This window comes from Protomyctophum bolini (assembly GCF_963924005.1).
Source record: "Protomyctophum bolini genome assembly, chromosome: 4".
NCBI lineage: Eukaryota > Metazoa > Chordata > Actinopteri > Myctophiformes > Myctophidae > Protomyctophum > Protomyctophum bolini.
The window spans coordinates 5839897-5865229 of record NC_137865.1 but is presented as its reverse complement, the minus strand read 5'-3'; the positions used below and the strand labels follow the sequence as shown (position 1 = coordinate 5865229).

The window sequence follows — 25333 nt, the reverse complement described above, 5'->3', positions numbered from 1 at the left end:
TCTGCCCTCACCAGCATGTTGTGCAGATATTACATTTTACTTCCTTTAAGACAAGAGAGGTGCTCGACTTTATAGGTATAGCTATACAGCCAGAGTCCTTTTTTTGTATCCCTAAATGTCTGTGCAAAGATATTGTGCTGTATATATTTTATGTAACATTGTAATCATATATACTGGGGGACCGGGTGTTTATTTAAACGTATTGGCCACATGTGTGGGACTCATCACACATTGAGTTGAAGCTGTCTCTGTAGTCTGCACGCCTTCATCAGTATTAAGATCTGGGAAAGCCTCCAGTGCGAGCATGATATACTGCTGGTGTGCAGGTTTATTTTTTCTTCTACCTTTTAATACCCATGCATGCCATGTTAGACTCAGTGACATTTGTGCTGGATTCATATTAGCAACATATTCAGTAGCAAAGGTTTAACGGGTACAAGGACTCGCTGACCTATATCAAGAGTGCAGAGGAGGGATCGGAAATAACGTGTTCTTTCCACTCGCTACGTCCGTCCGGCCGGGGAAACTCTCCCCTGTCAGGTGAAAAGAAGCAGCTTGGACTACTCATGCATAGAAGGAAGCATGAGTAGTCATGCATAGTCAGTCCGCTGCCCCCCCCCCCCCCCAGGTTGGCAGAGGAAGTGTAGCGCCCAGGATTACAGTTGATAATTGACACTGGGTGGAAAAAATGGGTTGCAAAATAGTGCAGAGGGATGGCATGGTACTGTAAAGCAGAACAGGTAATGGTATTATATTGTTCATTTGCCTCAGGAATTAAAATGTCAAAGACACCAATATAACTAAAATATATATATTTTTTACGAATAGCTACAACCTGGGTTTTTTACGATAAGATTCGCACAGGATTCTTCCTATGACATGTTGCAGTGAATCGATTTGACCCGGGGGTCTTTTGCGAGTCCTTCTAAAGTACAGCGGCAGCCATGCAGGATCCGCTTGGAAAATGCCATGAATTGTAAGAAGGCGCTGTAAAAGTTCTCTTAGCATGCGTGTGCTGCTATATAGCCTATATGACAGTTCCATATAGGTATAATATAGTAGACATATTGTTTGTTCTGATGCTCCATAGCACGGGATGGTCCCGTGGACGCTCGCTCGCTCGGTGGTGATAAGATTTATGAGGGTTTTAGTGGCGGCAGGCCCTGTTCCAGCTGCCTCTCCTGTCACGGGGAATCAGGGGAGGCTGTGCTGTGGGCCAGCGTTCTCCTCAGCCCTCAACAATGTGGCACTCAGAGCCAGCGAGGGGAGCAGCTAAACACTGCAGGATACATGGATGGAGGGGAGGGGAGGGGGGGGTGGAGCCGTGGTGGAGGCATAGGGCGCGTTGAGGAGGGCAGTGGTTCTAAACCTGTGGGTCGGGGTCCCCACACACATGATTTATTGGGGGGGTGGGGGGGGGGGTCCTCGGATGACGGTGAAGTGACAATTTAACCCATTTTGGGTGGGAATCCCTTTTGGTGTTTAAAAGCATTGTTATACTTTAGCTATTGGAAAATAGCAGATCTACAAGCTCATAGCGCGGCACTCGGTGCCGCGCTATGAGCTTGTAGATCTGCGGACAGTGAACATTTTAACTCAAATCTTTGCTTCTGGGGAGGTCCCTGGAACATATTTTCAGATGGGGGGGGGGGGTGGGGGGGTGGAGGCATATTACATAATACTTTTTGGGGTCCTTGACATGAAATATTGAGCACCATTGGCACTGATACAGAAACAAGTTTCAGGATTTTGAAGACCTAAAAATAAATAAAAAATGGGTCCTTTTTTTAATACCTCAAAAGAAAAAAAAAGGCCATATTACTGCATCCAAAGTAATCCGCAAACTATACTATTAAAAACTGTTCAAACATATTGGCCAAATTGTCAAATAATAGAGAAAGAAAGAGGAAAAATGTCTGCGGCACCCCTAAAACTAAACGCCTCGCAAAGGCTATGTTCACAATATTTATCTGTGGAACCGAGTCAAACTATATTAAATGCCTCAACTCCTACAATGCCATGTCCATGTCAGTGTGGGGGCCGGTTCCCTGCAGTTCGAATATGATTATTTGGGGGGGCGGGGGGGAGGGTGATGACGACCTGAAAAAGTTGAGAACCACTGACTGGCATAGGGGATAGTATATAGCATATAGTGCTATGTGTGTACAGTTGTGGCTTGTCTGGTGTGATAGGGATGAGATGGAACTGTGTATGTGTGACGGGGGGGGATGTCGGGGCGCGAGTTGGTACTGGAAGGTGGGTGAGTGTGGTGGAGGGGGTGAAGGTGCATGTGTGTTTTGACTGTTGTGTGGTATGACTGTCGCAGTAGGGGTGAAATGGAATATTGTGCATGTTTGTGTTTATATAGGACTGATGGTGTGTGTGCGTGTGCGTGTGTGTGTGCGTGTGCGCGGTATAGCTACTAATACTGATATCATTTTGGCTAACAGAGGTACCATAATACTTCACATTCATGCTGCGTGTTTGAAGTTTTACAGTGAAATATAAATGATTGATCCCCTTAATACACACACACACACACACAACTGTTTTAGGTGACTACTATTTCACAGAGCATGTTGTGCCTCCATTATTGTTTCAGGATGAGCCTATCAGGAAATAGTGGGTGGGGGGCGATGACAAGATGACTCATATACTCAAAACTCAGGGGGGGGAGGGGGGGGGGGTCTGCGTGCGCACGGCACAGCCCATTGAGTCCCCTTTTATATTCAACATTACGTGCGTATGTTGTGAAAGATTCCTGCCAGCTCTAAAAGAAAACAATGTGAGTATAGCCTCGTCGGCCTCCTAACCATCCCTCCCTGTAAAGATCACCTGTCTGTCCCCCCTATGCTTATGTCTCTGCTTACGTTGTTTGGAAGAACTGGGAACCATTAACCCATTCCCAACGGGAAACCCCTTTTGCGTCATGTTATATATACTTTAGCTATTGAAAAAATAGATCTGCTATTTATTTTTTTTATCGTGAAAATATGGTGCAAAACTTTGAATATATATTCTTTTTTTAGAGCAAATGTTTTTAACTCAATCTTTGCTTCTGGGGGTGGGACAACATATTTTCAGATGGGGGGGGGGGGGGGTCCGCGGCCAAAATACAGATAATTCTTGGTGGGGCCCTTGACATGACATTTAGCTATTGAAAAATAGCAGATCTACAAGCTCGTAGCACGCCACCGAGTGGCGCGCTATGAGCTTGTAGCTCTGCTATTTTTGAAAAATCGAAGAGCGACTGACATAGAAACACAGCTTTTTCGGAAAACTGTCAGGATGTAGTCGAACACATTTTTAGAATCTGATCTCTGGTCAGAATGGAAAACTGTCAGGACGTAGAAGACATTTTTTTAGAATCTGATCTCGGGTCAGAACGGAAAACTGTCAGGATGTATAGAAGACATTTTGTTAGAATCTGATCTCGGGTCAGAACGGGTTAACGCCACCTGTCCAGGGGGGCGGGGTTGGGGCGGGCATGGAGGCTCCATGCCAACTTGTATGATGTCCTTTCCCTCCGTCCGTGCCCTGGCTTCACTTCACACACGCACACGCTGCGCTGTGGCTGACACTACCCAGCCTGCCATGCCATCACGTCATTGTTTCATCTGTGTGTGTGTGTGTGTGTGTGTGTGCGTATGTATGCCCTCCTCCTCCACTCCGGGTTTGATGCAATGGAATTATTTGTCTACTCTACCCCCCCCCTGGCCCGCATCCTCCTCCCCTCTTCCTCCCCTCCTCTCCTCAAACCATTTCTTTAACCCATTCTGACCTGAGATCAGATTCATACGAGATTTCCACTGGACTACACACTGGTCTGATGAACCCATTCTGACCTGTGATCAGATTTTAAAAATGTCAGTCGTTCTTCAATTTTTCAAAAGTAGCAGACCTACAAGCTCGTATCGCGCCACTCGGTGGCGCGCTATGAGCTTGTAGATCTGCTATTTTTCAATAGCTAAAGCATAACATGATGCTAACACCAAAACGGGTTCCCGTTTAGAATGGGTTAAGCCCTCTTAGATCTTTTGTCGGTTTCAAATGACACTATTTTTCTGTCCAGGTCATCCGGCATTAAAGAAAAGAAAGTTGCTATTATAATAATAATCGTAATAATGATAATAATAATCAACCATCATAAACATCATTAGAATGATGAGGTATAGGCCTATACAGTATATTATAATATTGTCTCTGTCAGGTGGAAACCGCCTACAGTATGTCCAAAACTGTTACTTTTCAGGGTTCAAGTAGGGCGAAAAACTCCCAAAGTTAGAAGAAAGTCATTTTGTGGTGAACTATACCCTCTGCCATGTGTGTACAGTATAGTTAGTCAGGTTATAGTCTGAATTAAACCCTAGCCATACAGTATAAAAAAAATCATCATCGTTCCCACAGACACTTTACACTTACAGTCGCTAACAACACGTATCAGACACGGAAATTAATGTCTCTCGTGTGTAGTTGTGTCGGGGTGTGGAAGCAGTGAATGTATACGACGGAGACCCTATTTCTTCCTGCCTCGGAGGGGCTATACTATCCCATTCTGAACGGGTACCCATGTTGGTGTTATAGCGTCATGTCGTGCTTTAGCTATTGAAAAATAGCAGATCTACAAGCTCATAGCGCGCCACCGAGTGGCGCGCTACGAGCTTGTAGGTCTGCTATTTTTTGAAAAATCGAAAGAACGACTGACATTTTTTTTAGAATCTGATCTCGGGTCAGAATGGGTTATTAATCAGACCAGTGTGTGTGTCCATGCAGTGGGAAACCTCGTATGAATCTGATCTCAGGTCAGAATGGGCTATAGGAATGGTGTTTACTGTCCAAAGCCAACTGGACCTCCGTATAACACCACCGTAGCGCCACTCCATCGGGACCCTGTGTGCAGCCTCACACACACACACACACACACACACACACACACACACACGGCCCCCTCTATCCCCCCCCCCCCATATCTCTGGCCCCGCTCCACCATTGGCCGCTCGCGTGGTCACGGAGACAACAGCTGTCTCCAGGATGAAGAAGCTACTTTCGGGGTGCCAGCCAGTCTGCCTGGTCTGCAACTGGAGACTCCCAGAGTCCCTCATGGCCTTCAAAAACACAACCAACCAACCAACCAACCGGGTACATTATGATGAGGACCTATATATCAGACAATAGCAGGAACACTGCCCTCTAGAGGTGTTTGGGAGGAGACATCCAGGCAGGCACTCTGCACTTGGGTTGTATACAACGAGCAATACACATTCAGCCCCCCAATGTCGTATGGTACACATAGATAGGCCACTGTTTGTCCTTTATATACAGCTGTCTGTGAGGTTTGGGGTGAAGTATATGGAAAGTATCTTTTTTTTCTCCAGGCAGAGTTACTTCGGCTAAACGCTTGCCTGATAATAATTCGTCCAGATTTTAGATTTAGAATGACCTGTTGCGTACACGGCACACGCCAATCAACCCTTTGTCCTATAGGGTTTGATTTGGAAAAGAAAAGAAAAGATGGAACACACACACACACACACACTGGAATATTTATAAACTCAGAAATTTGACAATTGGACCAATATAGGGACACTAGTGGTTAATACGGCTAACACACATTCTGTTCATTAAAATGTTAAACTGTAATATTATCAAACATAAATATCAAAAAGGAAATGCGATGTGTTTAATTCAATCTGACCAGAGGCAGGGATAATAAAGCTCACCAGAGATTTACAAAAAAAAATCAATAAATAAAAAGTGACCAGAGAGGGGAAAGTAGAGGCATGGATCCCCCCCACACACACACACACACACCGACCTGTCCACATGCACGTACACACGCTCGCACACACACACGCACGCACGCACACACACGCACACGTCACACGCCAACCCTTTCACACAAGTGGGGACACTTGGCGTTTGCATCTTCCTTCCTCCCTAGGGCCGTCACCATTACAGCTTTAGCGTGACGATTAATTGTCACACAAATAATTAATAATTGCACTTTATGATTTAATTGTGTGCTTGGCATTGAGCATTAATCGGAACATATGAACACAAAATGTCATATCTGGGGAAAATGGCAAATCTTTACAAGCTCAAAAGGCGTCGCAGCGTTAAAATGAAAAGTAATTTCGATTATCTCGAATAATTTGCGATTAGATAGACGATTATGTAATGTTGTGACAGGCCTGTTCCTCCGATGGATGCTTCACCTTTTACCCTGCTGAAGAGTGCTGACTCACTGACGCAGGGGGATCATTGATGGAGGCGGGGTGTGTGTGTGTGTGTGTGTGTGTATGGGGGTGGGTGGGGGGGGGGGGGGGGGGTTACATGTGTTGTTTTGGGGTCGGCCACCACCAGGCATCGGCAACAACTGTCGCAGGGACGGGTGTGCTGTCAGGACAAGACCAGTCTGATCTGCACCTGCCACTGACTGACGCGGCAAATGCACTGTCACACACACACACACACACACACAGGGGGCTACATAAGGGAGCCATCTTTCTCCAAGGGGGCACCTGGCACAGGACTCCAGTCCGGGGTTTGATGATCACAGCATGGCCTCACAGGCTCCTGTGGTGCACGGTCGGGGGACAGTCCTATACTGTCTGACAACGCATGTATAGGCTAAGGACCTTGGTTGCCTCTTTGTTTTTCTTTCATTCTCTGAACAACTGAATAAAGGAGAGAGACCTCTTTTTTCTCGTTGTTCGCGGAGCCTATTTTGGTTTCCGTTATGCAAGCAAGCTCCCTTTTGAGTTTGTTCTTCTATCTAACCCCTGTGATTTAATTGTCTTCTATACTCGTAGTGTTTGTACCTCGTTGGTGGAACAGGAGGAGAAGAATGCCGGCACAGTTTGTGGATTTGTGATTCTATACGCATGAGGTCAAACATCGCACAGGTGGACTCGCAAGACCTTTTGGATGGCCTTATCCCTGCAGCCTTCATGAGTAATCGTCATTGACTGGCTATAATCTCTCTCAGTAGTTGTTTTATAGCGTTGTTACTCCGACATACTATCGGAGGCTATAGGAGTTGTAGTGTTTCCTCTTATTTGCATGTGAATGATTATGTCATGCAAGAATATGTGCAAGTGCATCTTCAGCTGTATAGCTGTTATATAGACCCCTGTGCACAATCACGTACACTTGAGTGAGATGCCCATCTCCCACTGCCCCTGCTCTGACGCACACAAACGTTAACCACTAGCCCTATTTCAAAAACAGCATCAATAGCAAATCTATACAGGCACGTACAACCCTACGCGTCACGATGCAACACGTTTTGAGACGTAGCTGCTCTTTTAGCTAATACAGTAGAGCTATTACTGAACATTTCTCTACGTTTTTATTGATAGTAAAAAACAGAACATAAAATGTATCTTGTGAGAAAATGATGAATGAACCTCCTTAAGCCGTATTTCAACTACAGTGAAAACAACAGAATGCCCCAAAATAGGTTTGACACCAGGTTGAAAGTGCTTAATGGGTTGCCCTGCCCCACTGTAGCTATAACACACATGGGGGGGTGTTAGACGCTGATTGACAGGCGAGGCAGGTGTGGGCCTATGGCCTGTGTGTGTGTGAGTCTTGCTTCCAGAAGGCCCCCGTGTGCGTCTGTCCCACCTGTCGGCCTCAGCGCTCCCCGTCAGCCCTTGACCCCGTGACCAACTTCCTATACCCTCCCCTCCTCCCCTCCCTCAGTGCAGAGAGAGAGAGAGGGGGCTAAAAGACCTCATCTCTCCCGTGGCCCATCACCACCGCGACCCGGCCAGCGGCTGCCATTCATAAATAACCTCCCTCCTCCATCTCCCCCCAACGCATAGCTTTTACCTGAGTGCTGCTGCTGCTGCCCCAACCAACCAACCCCCCCTCTCAGTCAGTCAGTCAGCCCACCACTGGTGTTTACAACCTCCAGGGCCCCCCCCCATGACCTTTGAACCCACCAGCCCCCCCCACACTCCCACCCCAAACACCACCAATGTCCAAGCCGGGGGTGTGAGCGGCTAGGAGAGCTGTGTGAGTCAGTGATCCAGCCACCACGGTAGATGACAATTACTGATGCCCCCCTATCAGACCATGAATCCTGATTTATAATGCTTCAGTTGTGTAAGCCAGTTGGAAAGAGACGATCCACAAGCTCACAGCGCGTTCGCCTTGTTGTGACACGTTGGGGGGGGGGCTTGTAGATTGGCTATTATTTCCAAGCGTCGTAAATCGGGCATTATACAATGAATGAATCAGAGAGTTATGTGATTTGTGATCAGGAATGAGCAGAACCAAGGATTAGTTCTCCGTGTTGGGGGTGTCATACACACTAGTCACAAGATAGCAATGCACTGATTCAATGTTGAGTGTTGGTTTTTAACGAACAATGGGCATGTTGGTGAATAAAATGACATGTATAAAGGATAGGCATTAATAAGCTTTGAGCTTCGGCCTATATGCCCTTTCGATCGACCCTGAGAAATGGTGGATGCAATAATGTTTAGTCTGGTTGGTTGATGTTGCACTGTTGACTTGACCGAAATCAACTAAACTAGATTCCATTCAGGCAAATCCTCACATACTGTAATGACGGAATCTATAACACCCAGTTAAATGCTTAGTACCATGTACTGTGTGTAGTGTAATTGGTAAAAAATGTACCCATAAATGGACCCTCATGGTCCTTTAATCTGAATGGTAGATTATGTTGATGCAATATAAATTAACATTTTCAAGCAATTGGGTGTGGTTGTATTTGGTCTCCCTTGCTCTTCGATTGAGACATTTAGATCATGTCTCACGAATTTTGACCTGATGTTCACAGATTAGAATTTCTCCCCTGAGCAGGCAGGCTCAATGGTATACAAATGTGAACACTTTCAAATCCGGGGTAGAAGAGGAAAGTTACACAGTGCTGCTTTAACCCATTTTGGGCGTTTACAATCGTGAAAATGTGGCGCAATATATATTCTTTCAGAGCGAACATTTTTAACTCTTTAACTCTAAATCTTTGCTTCTGGGGGGTCCCTGGAACAACATATTTTCCGCTGGGGGTCGGCGGCCAATTACATATATTTTCGGGGGTCCTTGGCATGCAAATGTTTGAGAACCACTCATATAGAAACATGGGGCTTTTCAGAAAACTGTCAGGATTTAAGAAGACATTTGTAGAATCGAGTCGACGTCAGGCTTTGATGTATATAGGTGCAGGCTAATTATCGTCCAAAGTAGTAGTAGAGTGGAAAGAATGTCTCTGTTGAACAAGCCCGGCGCTCTATAGTCTTCACCGTGCAAAATGGGTGAGGTAATCTTCGTTTTAACAAGCAATGACTCGGCCCAGAAAGCACGAGGGTAATATTCCGCCGATGACTACCGCAGATAATAAAAGGCAAGTTGTAATAGCGTTTTTCCCCCCCCCGTGGTCCTAGTGCCTTCCAGAAGGTTCCTCTATAGCCTGGGGCTTTACTTTTACTTTATATACTTTATTTGAGTATTTGTTTCAAAGACACATTTTATACTTTTTGACTACATTTCTAGGAAGGGGAAAATAGTAAATTATGAATTAAAATGTTTTTTTTTTAAATGTTTTTTTAAACATCGCAATAGGATTCAACCAATTTAGTATAAATTATTTTATCCTCTTGCTATTAAAAAATAGCATGTAATTTTAACTACTTAAATCTTTGCTTCTGAATGTCCCTGAAACACATTGGTTTTTTTAGATGTGGAGGGGGGGGGGGGGGGGGGTCCGTGGCCAATTAAGTACATATCATTTTGGGGGTCCTCCTAGACATGAAAAAGTCTGAGAACCACTAATTATAACAACATGCGGTTTCTCCTGAAAACCGTTTCAGAAGACATTTTGAGGATCAGCCTCAGCACTCAAAACAAGCGTTCTGCCACGTTGTCTTACTTTATACATTTCGACTTTCAGAGCTCTCGTTCTTCAGACTGCGTGCGGCGGGTCCTTTTGAGCTGTTCTTCTTAACGTTATACTGTGATGAGAGGTGCAGTTCTTTTTACACTTTATCACTTTTCTAAGAAAAGCCTCTCGCCGAGGCAGATGAAGTTACATCGCCGGGGACTGAACGAACACGACATGCCTCCTGCTCCTCACCTCCTGCATGCCTGCGGCCCTATCCGTCCGTTTCGGAGCACGGCTGTGTGACTGGCTGCCTCGGCCCTGGCCTCAGTGTTGCCATGTCTGCTCATTGTCAGCGACTTTGGGGACTTGTTTTTCTGTAAAGTTGCCTGTAAATTATTGGTATAGTTGCGTACGTTGCGAGGGGGGGTGCATGTTTGTAAAAAATGTATAGCTGCTTATTTGGACTTGTTTCCTATTGTTTAAACTAGCGGTTCTAGATGTGCAGGTTGGTGCCTTGCATGGTTTCCTGTATGAATGTGTGTATGAATGGTTGATGTAATGGATCATCTAAATTAACATGTATTTGTCTATTTCCCCCCCCCCCCCCCCCATCTAAAAATATTTTGTGCAATGGACCTCCGTTAAAAAAAAAAAAGTGTGTTCGAATGTTTGGAAAAATATTCAAAACGTTTATATTCTCTTTCTACAAGCATTATAGGTTTAAAGTGTCTCACAGTGGGCCTGCAATTGTCGCTTCTTTTTTGGGGCTTGTTTTCATATAGACCTGGTTTGCTTATTTCTCTCGTAAAAAAAAAAAATCTGGTAACACGGCCCCCGGCACGCCACGGGGGCGCCCCCACAAACACTCACTAGGCAGGGGATTAGCCGACCGCGCTGGGAAAAGATGTGTGAAATTGTGACGGGCACGAAAATAAAATGACAAACTTTTTTTTTTTTCTTTTTGCGAGGGGTGGTGCGTGAAGGAGGAGCGTGTTAGCTGTTGGCATGCCACGCCACAGTGAAAGCCGATACGTATGTGTGTGTGCGTGTGTGTGTGTGTGTGCTGTGCATGTGGAATGGATGTCTGCATCCCAAGGGCTCGTGTTAGAAAAGCCCCTGTTGGTTCATCGTTTGTGAATCAAGTGAGTTTTTTTTTTTGGGGGGGGGGGGGATGCCATGCTGGTCACGACTATATGACGGCAGGTGCTCTGAAGGGGAAGCGTGATCGATTAGACGAAAGTTTTATTACTGTATAAGCGCTCATGAGACACGTGGCTTATATATGAGATGAATGGTCAGTATGTTGTGTCAAATAATAAGTCTGCCCACGTGGCTCAAAGTGACTGGTCAGTTATGTTATGTAAAGATGACTCGAGTATGTTATGTAAAGATAACTCGACCCTACTTTTCGAACATACAGAGGTGTGTGTGTGTGTGTGTGTGTGTGTGTGTGACATTAGTGTTTTCTTTTCTCACCTCAGTATCTCAACCGTAGACATGAGTAGCATGACTTTTAAATGTATCTAAAAGTCCAATGCTATCTTCCTTTCTTTGATTTGTCTTGTCAGTGGGATCGAAGCAGTAGCCGGTAGAACGGCCGGATTTGGAAAACCGAGAGTTTCACCAGTTCGAACTTCGACCCCTGTGGGCTCCCCCAGAGTTAATGTCGAAGTGTCCTCGAGCAAGACTCTGAAGCCCTAATTGCTCCCGATGTGCAGGTTGGTGCCTTGCATGGTTTCCTGTATGAATGGGTGATGTAATGCATCATCTATGTAAAGCGCTTTGGATGAATGCACCATTTACCATCTAAATTGTACTGTTTCAATAACCCCCCCCCACCAATAAATGAGATACAGAAAATTAATTAAAATAAAGCCTAAGCTGCCATTGCATCCACAATTGGACCCAGAAAAGTCAAATCATATTCACATTTAACCACTTAAACTCCATACTCAAATTGGCCCGGAGTCCGCCCCAACACTATTCTAGAGTAGATACTGTATAGACCCTGTCCTGTTTTCACGCCACAGTAAAATATCTTCAACAATTACGCAATGCATTTCAACACTTATATACATGCTGTGAGCTTGTATATCTGTTCTTTTCCTTTGACCCAAATCTTTGAGTTGAGGCAGTTGAGGCAGATGATAAAAAAAAGAGGGCGTACAGGCTTTAGTTCTGACCTGAGATCAGATTCTAAAAATGTCTTCTACATCCTGACAGTTTTCATTCTGACCTGAGATCAGATTCTAAAAATGTCTTCTACATCCTGACAGTTTTCATTCTGACCTGAGATCAGATTCTAAAAATGTCTTCTATGTCAGTCGTTCTTCAATAAAAAAAAAAAATAGCAGACCTACAAGCTTGTAGCGCGCCACTCGTTGGCGCGCTATGAGCTTGTAGATCTGCTATTTTTCAATAGCTAAAGCACGACATGATGCTAACACAAATGGGTTAAAGTGAACGTGTATGCTGGCACTGGGAACTGGGGTTTATGCTAACAGCTAGCGGTGGAGATAGAGTTAAAAGCAACACTAAAATGGATTACAGATGAATCACAATTAGAATTATGAACGCTAAAGCAACGCAAAATCAAATAAGAAGATAAATGGAATAAACTGATTAAAATGCTATAAGATGACATTAAAAGTCTAATGCAGTATAGGCCTATCTCTGAGGAGTGAGGTCCCTGCTGAAGACCCCCAGTCTTAACCCATTCTGAACGGGAATCCATTTTGGTGTTCGCATCATGTTATGCTTTAGCTATTGAAAAATAGCAGATCTACAAGCTCGTAGCGCGCCACCGAGTGGCGCGCTACGAGCTTGTAGGTCTGCTATTTTTGAAAAATCTAAGAACGACTGACATTTTTTAGAATCTGATCTCAGGTCAGAATGGGTTAATCAGACCAGTGTGTGTCCAGTGGAAACCTCGTATGAATCTGATCTCAGGTCAGAATGGGTTAATGCCTAGTGTGATGTCTCACTCTCATCATCAGGGTGGGGGGAGCATTTGGACTGCTGGACTGGAGTGGTGTCAGTAAGTAAGCCAAGCTGACAGCTTTGATGTCGAGGTGACTAATCCAGACGCCTCTTAGAATCTTGATGTCAATATTAGTGTGAGTCACAAAAAAGGCACAGTTATCTGTCTTCAAGATATGAGATGAGATGATCCAGACACATTTTTAGATTCATATTCATCTTCCTGTTAGGGTGGTATCACGGAGTATACGGTATAGGCCAGGGTATGTAGAAACCCCAAAGGTATATGATTTCAATATTGTATAAATAAATATATTATTGATGGAGAATAATGTAAAAGTAAGTGCATTGTTTTAGCCAACAGAATTATTATTTGGAGGTAGAATTGAAATAACAGGAATTGATAATAATTAATCCTGCCTTATATAGGTCTCCTAGCTCAGGGGTCTTCAAGGTTTTCAATCAATCAATCAATCAATCAATCAATCAATCAATTAATTCAATGTGTGTTTTTAGACATTTAACTACTTAAACCCTCAATTCTTAACTTGACCTCTGGCTTCAATGGCTTGGTATACTTAGTCAGCTCTTTTTCCCTGTACAACACCAAACCTCTTCACAGAAAATAGCCGATCTACAAGCTCCCATGTGCTGTGAGCTTTATAGATCTGCAATTTCCGGCTAATATTCCCCCTGGAATATAGGGATGCGAGGGTTCAACTGGTTAATAATTTAAAAGCAAATAAAAAGTAAGGACCCGCGGCCTGGGCCATGGCTCAGCGGTCCAGGCACCTTGGCTGGCAATCCAGTCTGGCAGTGTGGGTTCGACTCCCGATCCCGACGGCCTTTACTGCATGTCACTCCCCCATCTCTCTCTCCCCCCATTTCCTGTCAGCCTACTGTCTGTCCCTCTATAAAAAAATATAAAAATAAAGGCAAAAAATTAAGGACCCCCTAGCGGGGTTCTGGACCCCATGTCGAAGTCCTATTAACCCATTCTGAACGGGAACCCATTTTGGTGTCGGCATCATGTCATGCTTTAGCTATTGAAAAATAGCAGATCTACAAGCTCATAGCGCGCCACCGAGTAGCGCGCTACGAGCTTGTAGGTCTGCTATTTTTTTTAAATCGAAGAACGACTGACATTTTTTTAGAATCTGATCTCAGGTCAGAATGGGTTCATCAGACCAGTGTGTGTCCAGTGGGAAACCTCGTATGAATCTGATCTCAGGTCAGAATGGGTTAAAACATACGACACATATTGAGTCATGCTAATATCGCCACATGTATGACTTTATCTGGAGATGACCTCTGGCATCTACAAAAGCAGTTTATTGGTCACATGATGTCGCTCAGCTGCCAGCCTGTTCACCCGCCATCCGTTCTGCCCACTGATGTGTTTGCATCGCCGTGGAAACAAGTGCCATTATTGGGTCCTCCAGCTATTAACCTTTAAGGTTATAATAATTCCATCGGCCATAAAGTATTTAAACCCAGCCAAGACTTGTATGAGGCTCATTGCAAATTAGACACGCCAGACCAGTGCTAGCAGACTATACGATCTGCTAGCTCTATATGGACCCATGGATGTGCTTGTCCCACACTTTGACTTTGTCATAAATATGCTTCTTGTGACCACAAGGACCTGGGTTTGAATCCAACCCCTGCCCTGTCCTGTCCTGTCCTGTCCTGTCCTGTCCTGTCCTGCATAATCTCTCCGTCCTCTCTCTCTCTCTCTGACGAGGAAGAAGACATGCAGGGCAGGTGCTGAGCAGAAAACACAATTTTGAAATGACGAAAGACGTGCCAAGGTTGCACATTGTTGGACTCCAGTTGACAAATATTGTCCTTATTGCAAACTGTGCGTGCGTGCGTGCGTGCGTGCTGTACTATTCTGTAATATGCACAAGGATAATATTACACTTAGTAGGATAAGCTAATGCCAGAATTCACTGTGTCCCATTTTTTGTTCCTTTTAACTGGCTCTTAATAACAGTGCAAATTCCGACAGCAGACAACGATGTGCTAACCTGCTGTGTGTAGTGTTTGATTGATTGCTTTATCACCAGAAACCATACTTTCACCTGCTTATGCCATACCTTCTTTCGAGAGTATACTTCTTGATTGGTCAAAATGGGCTCAGCCGTGCTTAATGAGCACAGTCCAGCACAATTCAATGACACTTATAGGAACTCAGTGCAAGCACATCGAGTCCTGACACCGGCGTGCCAATAATTACTCTCTCTAGCATCTTGTATTAACTGCTTAACCCGTTCTGACCTGAGATCAGATTCATACGAGGTTTCCACTGGACACACACTGGTCTGATTAACCCATTCTGACCTGAGATCAGATTAAAAAAATGTCAGTCGCTTTTCGATTAAAAAAAAATAGCAGACCTACAAGCTCGTAGCGCGCCACCGAGTGGCGCGCTACGAGCTTGTAGATCTGCTATTTTTCAATAGCTAAAGCACGACATGATGCTAACACCAAAATGGGTTCCCGTTCAGAATGGGTTAAGTAGTTGCCTGGCTGCCCATCAGAGAGAAAGATCCAAACATGAATAGATGGAACATCCTGTGCACAATATAGTTAAGACTAATCTCAGTCTAATTATTTTGACTCGGTTATGATATCTGATGGTCTATGATATGCAGGGTGATGTAAAGAGCGTGTGTCGACAATCCCACTGGATCCAATTTTCTTTTACAGCAATGTCCGACTCCGACTCCTGAGCTTCTCCGTAGTTCCCGGAAGTTTTTGAAGAAAACGCTATAGCTATAGCTGCCTCTCAACATTTCACTGTCGGTTGCAACTGATGCCTCATTGGTAGAAGGTCCTGGTTTCAAATTCAAACTGGGGCATTTCTATAGTGTAGGTGTAGGTATAGTATTTTTGCCTGATACAACCCCTCCCACTCACCAAGATGAGCTAACAAACAGGGAAAACCTGTGAAAACCTCCCCTAAAACAACCGGGACTATAAACACTCCACACGTCCCAGATTCTTCTCCTATATCCGGCTCCCAAACTGTGGAACCAACTCCCCATTGCAGTACGACTACGAACTGCAGACGTCCCTCGCTCCCAGTCCTCTGCCGTAATCTGAAGAATCGCGTTAACCCCGTAGCACTTGCCGTAGCACTTGCCCTAGCCTTGACGACCTTTCAGGCTTATGCGAATATTAAAATGTCATTTAGATGGTTATCTAACTATAAATGCACCAAGTCTCTGTCTGTCTGTATAGTACTGTTGAAATCCACATAACTCGAGAACCGTTCGCCCCACTGACTTCAAATTCGACACATTTTGTTCCACCCGGTGTCCGGTGTCGAGTCGGACCCACAGTTGTCCAGAACCGCCCCGAAAAGGCCTCTTCCCGGGGCTCTGGACAGGGCCCCTGCCCTGTGTCCATATATGGAGCTGGCCTGTTCTGACGTCTGCATATACTTCATATTGAAGAACTCCATATATGGGCACAAAAGGGACACAGACATACTATCTGGGGTGGGACATGCATTTCAAACTTGCATCGTTCCAAGTAGGCTGGTGCCCAACAGGCACAGCTCTAGTGTGCCAGGTTCATTTGTTGACCTGGCATCCTATAGTTTGTATAAATTCAACGTACATATATTTTCCTTGCTTACTGTAATCTCTCCGAGCGTCTGCTAAATACCTAAATTGCTATGCTGTCCTCTGCTGTCATCATCATCATCATGGCTTTAACCACTTAGACACAGTTTGTTGACCAAGTCTCTTCACCGGAAAGAGCAGATCTAAAAGCTCACTGCCCGCCGTGTTGTGACGTGATGTAAGTTTGTAGATCTGCTCTTTCCCTATAGCCAGACACTCAGTCTGAATTTTGATTTCGTTTCACTTCATTATTCAGATAAAATGAAAGCCCTCGCCACGGCAGCCGTTTCTGGAATGGGCGTTGTCAAAGCGGCAGTCTTCGGCGATTGGTTCATACCAACCAATCAGAATAGTAGAGGAAAGCAGCTGACGTTGTTGTCAATCATGTGGCTATATGACTAATTCGCCTGCTAACCAAACAAACACAGTCAACGAGCACTACCAGCGTGTAAACAAAAGCGGTAAAATATGTCGGATGATGATGTTTATAAAAACCCGTCTCTTCTGTAAATAAACTATTTATCATAGGTCGATTTAATAGCCAGATTGATAACGGTCGCTAGTCACCGCAGTGGGGGCAGCCATGTTTGTTGTTTGATGCTGTCGAGTGATCGCTGCTGCGATCAGATTTTCGATCGAGACTGACTCTGCCGTATGCAGAGTCACCAGACATTCAGGGCTGGAGCCAGGCTACTATATTTCCCCCTAATATAAGTATAACTTATTCTCGTGTAACAACGGATCCAAACCCAAAGCAGACTGTTCTTGGTCTTTCGTCGTGTTCGCCTCAGTTATTCCTCCACATTGTTGACAAGTGAGTTTAGGTTCCGCAGGTGTCTCTCCCTCGGCCGTTCTTGACCTTTGGCTGGACAACTTGGATTGGTTAATCCCTCTACTAATGAAGCTGTACTTGTCACGGCAAGGAGATGAGAAACAAAGCTAGAGAGGTAGCCATTTGTGGTCGTTTTTTTTCTAGTTACAGTGTGTTTTCAACATCCTTCCTCAATTCATAACAATATAGCTTATTAGGGGAACCCCTTTTTTTTGTAAACATGGAAATATTTGACAATGTTTTGGGTCTGTCCCGAACGTGTCAACAGGCCTGTTTTGATCAGGGGGATGAGAGCAGCTTTGGCTGGCGAGATTAAAGGGATTGCTGAAGAATGTAAATTCTGCAGTGTGCACCGGTGTGGGTCAGTAAAGGACAGTAGGGGGAGGGGGAAAGGTTGAAGGCTAGGGTTACCGTGTGCGTGGAGAGGAAAGGTCCGGCAGAAAGTCAAGGGTATAGAACATGTTAATCTCCACGTTATGCTGTTCCTCAACAGATGTTGTGAATGTTGGAGTTTTTGCAGCATTTAGGGAAGTTTGGGTGTTTTTTGAGGACGTTTGGAAGTCAATTCACAAATGATGTTGCGAAGGAGATGTGCAGTTTTGTTGCTAAGTCGCATGTATGCACGACCAGAAGCACATCTTCTCACTGTCTGTCAGCAGTCATGGTGAATCCAGTAGGACATCTGTTGCATATCAAACATGCTTGTTTCCCTGTCTTTCTCTCTCTCTCTCTCTCTCTCTCTCTCTCTCTCTCTCTCTCTCTCTCTCTCTCTCTCTCTCTCTCTCTCTCTCTCTCTCAACAATGTTTTGGCCGTGGCCCTTATGGCTGCAGCCAGTGTTCATTTAAAAAAAGACCCCATGGCACATTAGATTGTGAGAAATGCACCGTGGTCTACAGCTGGTGTCGAGGACTTGACTTTGAAATGTGAGCCGGCTACAGAGTTGTTTGCATACCGTTTGCAAGTGGCTGCTAAGGTCCAAGGGACAAGCTTAATTAATGGACAGGATCGTGCAGACCTTCGCGGCCTCTCTCCAGAGGCTATAAGGCATCCCATTTGATCTCGGCTCGCCACTCTTAGCATTTTCCATGAACCTTTTTTTTTTTAAAGTGGTTTGTAATTAGCCATTTGGCTCGTCTTTTTTTTCTCCACTGCACGGCAGGTACCTTAAAGCGGCATGTAACTCTTTTTTAATAATGAGTAAAATTTTATTTTGTCCAAGCTGTATGTTAGTGTATGTTTACTATGTTAATACAATATAAATACTTATACAATTGGGGTGGTTGTATTATACTGCTCTTCTATTGTGAGTGGTGATGCGTGAGTAGTGGTTACTCTGAGGCTACAACAGGTACCCTGACGATAAGTACAACTCAGGGACGTGCACACACAGACATCAAAGGGGGCTTCAGCCCCTGCCCTTTTACCCGTCTGTAAAACAACTGCCCTTTCCAGACCACGAATACAGCATTCACTACAGTGAAACAAATGCAAATGCCCCTCCTTTCCATGCCATGCTGGAAGGCAGCATTCAGAAGAATTCCTTTTTTTGATACATTTTGTAATAATATGGCAAATAATCACAGAATGTCACTGCACTGAGACATGCAGCTATACTCCGACTGTCCTAGCGAATTGGACGTAAACATTTCACAACACCCGTCGTTTATAAAGGGTATCCTTGTAACCTTTCTCTGTAGGTTGCAGTATACAGCAGTACATTTCCTGTGAGATTATCTCATCTGTCACACCCCTGTGGTGCCGTTTGGTTTCACTCTGTTACTGTCCCATTTGTCGAACTGATGGGCTCAAGTCGCAGCTGCTCTATACTGTATACATCTCCTTACAGCAGTGGTTTACCGGAGTTTGCCGGTTTCGGCTAAATAACGCCCTGAAACCGCCCGTTATACCCTTTTCATGTCACGCACCCCCTGGAGGGGCGTTCGCGCACCACAAGGGGTGAACGCGCCACAGTTTGGGAACCCCTGTGGTATAGGCTATACATAAATGGGTAGGGCATGCGTTCTCAACTTCCATCGTTCCCAATGATTTATTATTATAATAATTATTAGTATTTTAAACTTTATTTGTATCGCACAAAGTTACAGAGCGGTTCACAAATTATCAAAACATCATTAACTACAAAAGGGTGCTCTGCAGAGAGCATATATATAACAGGCCAGGTGCTGGTATAGCCTATATACAGTTTCTGTAACATGGTTAAACCTTTTGCATTTGTGGGGCTCTAAATGGCAGAAGTGAAGGTTTTTTTATATTTTCTCTGTACACGCACGTCTGAGAGCTGAGTCTTCAGCTATAGTAAAAGCAAGTGTGAGTTTTTAAGAAGTGATTTAAGAGAGAACACTGCATGAGTTTGCTATATCCTCTTCTCCTCTGACAGGTGATGATGATGCCAAAGTCCAGCAAACGGCCCTGGTGGGAGAATTCCTCATCGACATTTTGTCTCCAGAACGGAGTGGTCCCAGATCCACAAAAGGTTGGTAACCACTGATGTGTGTGTGTGTGTGTGTGCGGAAAATGATCATATCGTCTTTGTCAGGCAGAATCCTCTTATCTTCATATTATTAGAAAATAAGAGACGATGATATGTCTACTTCCTCCTCCGTCTCACCAGTGTTGTTTTTGGCAGCACATTTTTTATTTTAGTTTTAGTCGTAGTCTCTTGAATAGTTTTCATTTAGTTTTAGTCACGTTTTAGTCACCTGGAATGTCTTATAGTGTTAGTCTAGTTTTAGTCGACTAAATATCATCGTCGTCGACTAAAATGTATTTTGCCGGGCCTCGATGCCGTTGTAATGACTGTTTTTTTTAAATTATGAAATATGAATATTTTCAGCACGCAACCAAGTGTAACATTACATACCGAATATCTTGTCCACTACTCCCTTCCTAACGTTTTTGTTTAGTTTTTAGTTGTTGACTAATCTCGGTTTTAGTCACCAGAGCTTGGTTTTCATTTAGTTTTTATTTAAGTTTCCATTTAGTTTTCGTAGGTAGTCGACGGACATTTTTCGCCATAATTTAGTCGACAAAATCAACAACACTGCGTCTCACTACGCGTCCCTGTGTGTACTGCAGTCCCCTGTTTGCCTGGTGCGACCATGTTTATACGTCCCCCACGATTATACGTCCCCCCACCTCCGCCGCCGCCGCCTGTGTCCCACCGTGTCGCCTGACGTATCATGACGGACTGAATGTTAACGGCACCCAGCTTAACTCAGCCCCGAGGTTACTGAGGTCGACGCATATGGGGGGGGGGGGGGGAGGAGGGGGGGCTCACCTTACCGCCCTGCACAGAGCAGGGGGGGGGGGGATTGGTTAACATGTCACTCTTAAAGATTCGGGTGGATGATTTTAGAAAACATCATCCGGACAGTCCGAGCAATGCAGTGACAAGAACTAGCAGTGACAAGAACTCACACACCCCCCCCCCCCCCCCCCCCCCCCACACACACACACACACACACACACACACACACACACACACACACACACACACACACACACACACACAGACACAGACGCGCGGCGGGCACAACCTGTGAAAGAGATCACGGATATAATTTTAGAACTGGGCGCCGTTTGCCAAGCGACTGCGCCACAAATCTGACACTCAAGATGTGACTGGAGTCCCCCAGGGAGCTATACTATAGGTATATACCTCCTTTTATACCGAATCCTTTTTGCCAAAAATAGCCCATAGGATATTTTTTTTGCCAAATGTTCACCCCAGAATAGGGACACTAAATAGGAGTGTCCCATATAGGCTTTGAAGAACAAGTATTGGCATTTGGCCGAATTGTGCTGGTGTAATGTTTTGAGAGGGATGTTAGAAGGAAACTCGAGGTTACTGTTCCATTCAGGCACAACTTGTAGTACCAGTTCCTTTTCCGGTCTTTGGGGTGTTTTTTCTTTAAAGTTGCATATAAATATTGGTTGTTGCTGGTTGCGTACTTGCTTATTTGGCTTGTCTCCATTTTCTTTTTTTTATTGTTTAAACCAGTGGCCCTTAAACGTCTTCATCTCAAGTACCACCACTTTTTTTCGTATTTCTCCACAGACCCCCCAACTGAAATTATAATTTGTACCAGATTTGTGTTGTTATAAAATAGCAGATGGCTATTTTCAAATAGCCATCATATACTGTATATAGGTTTGAAGTGCTCATGTGGTCTATAGTCGCTTGTTTTTAAGTGGTGCAACCACTTCTACATCTAGCTTTGTCCACCTGTGTACCTGTGTACCTGTGTACCTGTGTCTTTGAGCACGAGTATGTTACTCATTTATACCAGTAGGGGGCGCCAGAAACAGAGAGAGGGGTAGTGCTGTGTCTCTAATGAGAGAGAGAGAGAGAGAGGGGAGTTGCACCACTTGGTTCACACAGGTGTGATTTTTTAGCTTGCTTTCATATACCTGGTTGCTTATCTCTGGCAAGTCTGGCCGCGGTACAACACCATGGAGAGGCCATGGATGGATGGATGGATGGGCCTCTTCTGGAGGCCTCTGTTCCTCTCATTAGCATCCCAGCTGGGAGATGTTTGCCAACAGGGTGCCAAGAGAGGAACACGCACGGCTGTCGGCTGCATGCCGTTACGATAGTCTCTCTGTATTGCCCCACAGGCATCTTCCTCATCCAGTGGCCTATAAATGGCTCATGGAGTATACAAAATCTGTTCAAGTTGAACTACAATACACGTTGACATATATTTAAATATCGCAATGATTCTATTTCCATACAAGCTCACAACTTGTTTTTTTTCAGACAGAGTACGAGTACAAGTAGGCCTACTTAATTATTAGTATACTCGCCGATACAGAGTACCGAATACGAGTACTTTATTTTACCCCCCTTTTTCTCATAGATGCAGTTGCAGATGGATCTCTCCGATCTACACTTTGTCAGTTGTCATTTAAATGCTTGTAGATCGGCTGTTTTCTGTGATTTGCTGCAGTGTTGGGGTCAGCCTTAACCTGACGCTGCCAGATCCAAGAAGCTTGCTACACAAATTTGTTTCACAGCTTATTGGGATCTGGGATCGCGGAAGCAAATTCGATGACGGGGCTGTTCCTTTTTTTCAAGATACTTGGTAGATGATTGGATGGGACCGTCTGTCTATCACCGTGTGGGCGTGCAAACACAACCAATCATATTGACGTGTCTATATAGCTTCACATCCGGTTTCGCACATATCCCGCCCTTAGCTCACGCTGATTGGTTCGGTACGGAACGGATTGGCGTTAGCTGAACTCCCTGAGAAATCCCAGATGGAAGCTGTGTTGGGGAACATGCCCAATACCGCCCCCATCTGGCAGCGTCAGGTTAGGTCATCCTTGCTCCCGTTGCTTTCGTTCAGCCTATAGTGTCAATTGGATGTTTTGGTATACTCGGGTCAGAGTATTAGGGCCGGTTCTGAGTACCGAGTACGAGTACTTGAGGGTGGTACCGGCCCGAGTACCATCGATACCGATACCAGTATCGGAACAACTCTACTCACAACACATTGCAACCTAATATTTTCCACCTAATGTTCGCTTATATTGTGAGAGTATGCCCCAGAATAGATTTCAAACCCATTTGGTTGTTTTTTTGCCACCTGCTAATTTTGTGTAGAAACAGGACCTTTGGTTTGGCTCCTCCACCTTTCTTATAGTCCACTTCCTCCCCGGGGTGCTTCTGTGTTTATTCCTACTAACAACAACAACAACACTACATGTTTAGGGCAGTGCCGGGTGCTGACAGATTCTGCTGTTAGCACACAATCTGTCTTGGAGAGAGATTAGGTTTCAACAGGGTTTCAAACTGGTAGTTTTCCCTGCCAAACAGCTAAGCATACTATAGGGCAATGTTATCACAGCAGTCGATATCCCTTCGCTGTGACTTCACTCCTATATGGAGGAGGGTGGTAGAGGAGGTGGGGGGTGGTGGGGGTGGTTTGGGGGGGGCAGTGCCAAGGTGCCACAGTGCATGTACGACCGAGAGCCTCGCTCATTATCCAAGTGCAGATGTTCGACCGTAGGGCCCTCGCGGTATATCAGGTGACCACAAATCTAATTGATATAAAAACTCCAGCGGGGAAGCCTTAAGCCCCCATGTGGGGGTTTCGGGTTACTGGGCCCGGGCCGTTATACAAGGCCTCTATAGCAGACGTCTGACAGGCATGCGTGGGGGTGAAACACGCACGTACTCTTCAAAACATCAAAGGAGGTGCGGGCATCAGAGACGGTGTCTCGCCAGCCACCTAGGAAGATATCCTCGACCGTTCTGCCTGTTTTCTTCAGTACCAGAACGCCCCCACTATAGTTATGACTGATTTGCGACCCGGCCGTCGTGCATCAAAATCTGATTAAGCATGCTTTCGGGGGTTTTTAGTTGTTTTTTTATCTCTGCTGCACTGGCTGGGACGCTTTTTTTTAATTTTTTTAGCACCCTTGAAACAAAAGCATTAATAACCTCGTCGGCAAACGGGCGAGAGTTTTTTTAATATGGGAAAGTGATCCCCCCCTGGCTAAGGTCTTAACAATGAGACTGAGAGAGGGGGAATTGAAAAGCTTAACCCATTCTGAACGGGAACCCATTTTGGTGTTAGCATCATGTTAATGCTTTAGCTATTGAAAAATAGCAGATCTACAAGCTCGTAGCGCACCACCGAGTGGCGCGCTACGAGCTTGTAGGTCTGCTATTTTTTTTTAAATCGAAGAACAACTGACATTTTTAGAATCTGATCTCAGGTCAGAATGAGGTTAATCAGACCAGTGTGTGTCCAGTGGAAACCTCGTATGAATCTGATCTCAGGTCAGAATGGGTTAAGGAGAGGATGTGATCGTAATGACTTTTAAGGCGACATAATCCTCCCCATCTGGGTCCTGGCGATTGTTTGATATTTATGGGTTGATCATCAGCGCTAATAGGTTTGTTATTCCTCCATGTGATGAATATGAATGGAAGGAGCCTGGGAAGAAGGGGCATGTACTTTGTTTTGTTTTCATTCTGTCTGAGTTATACCCTCCGGGATGAGAAGAAGAGGGGGCATGGATTTTCTTTTGTCTTTCGTACAAGTGAAGTAATAAGGGGGGAGATTTTTTTTTGGGTGCTCTGCAATGGGGAGGTCTCTTCACCAAATACTTTGTCTGAGACTATAAGATAAGAAGACTGCAGGCATTGATGTTTGGGGGGTGATTTTCAGACCAGTCGGTAATTTAGAATAAATACAGAAATTGTGTTAATTGGGTGTTATCTGCATGCACCTGTTTATAAGGATTTTGAGTTTAACAACATAATACCAGTATACTCAAGTACTGTACTTTTGAGGTATTTATTTTTTACTTTACTGGAGTATTTCCAATGTACTTTTTACTCCATTACAATTATTTGAAGATTTGAACATTTGCGTGAATTTGATTGTTACAAAAGCAATTTACCCTTTACCGTGCTATATTATTTGAAAATGGCCGATGCACAAGCTCACAATACCGTGCTTTTGCGATGCGTTGTGAGCTTGTAGATCTGCTTTTTTCAAAGGATTTTTATACTTGTGAAATGGGACCTTTTGCATGATGATTGATGCCAATACTTTTGACATTTTAAATACCGAACGTGCACTTGTAACATGCCTACAATAGGCATAGTCTTTTTACTTAAGTATAAAATGTGAGTATTTCTTCCATCACTTTTCCATCACATACAAGTATCAACACAGTATTGGCGACTGGTGGTATTCAGTCCATTTTCCCTGTTGTTCTTTGAACAATAAGACCTGACCTCCAACATGGTTATTTCTTTGGAGTTATCAAAACAATCTTCTTCTTTAAACATTGAAGCAACATCTCATGACATTCCCATATATGGGCTTAATATTGATGACATCAGGGATCCCCATATATGGGCGTGACGTCACACCCTCAGAGCGTCTTACTGGTTGCGAACGCAGTGAGCACTTACTATGAGACCTAGCAGATCATGTCTGTGCGTGCGTCTGTCTGTCTGTCCGTGTGTCTGTCCCGCTATCCAAATATGG

General features: G+C 44.6%; 1 protein-coding gene across 1 annotated transcript in view; it reads left to right on the top strand.

Annotated features, from left to right (window-relative positions):
• LOC308314374 (voltage-dependent calcium channel subunit alpha-2/delta-4-like) overlaps positions 1 to 25333 on the top strand; it is a 236686-nt gene that overhangs the window by 49885 nt on the left and 161468 nt on the right. Inside the window, exons 4-5 of the mRNA XM_080761976.1 lie at positions 11425 to 11574; positions 19699 to 19794. The gene's annotated coding sequence lies outside the window, so the exon portion shown is untranslated. The remainder of the gene's footprint in view (positions 1 to 11424; positions 11575 to 19698; positions 19795 to 25333) is intronic.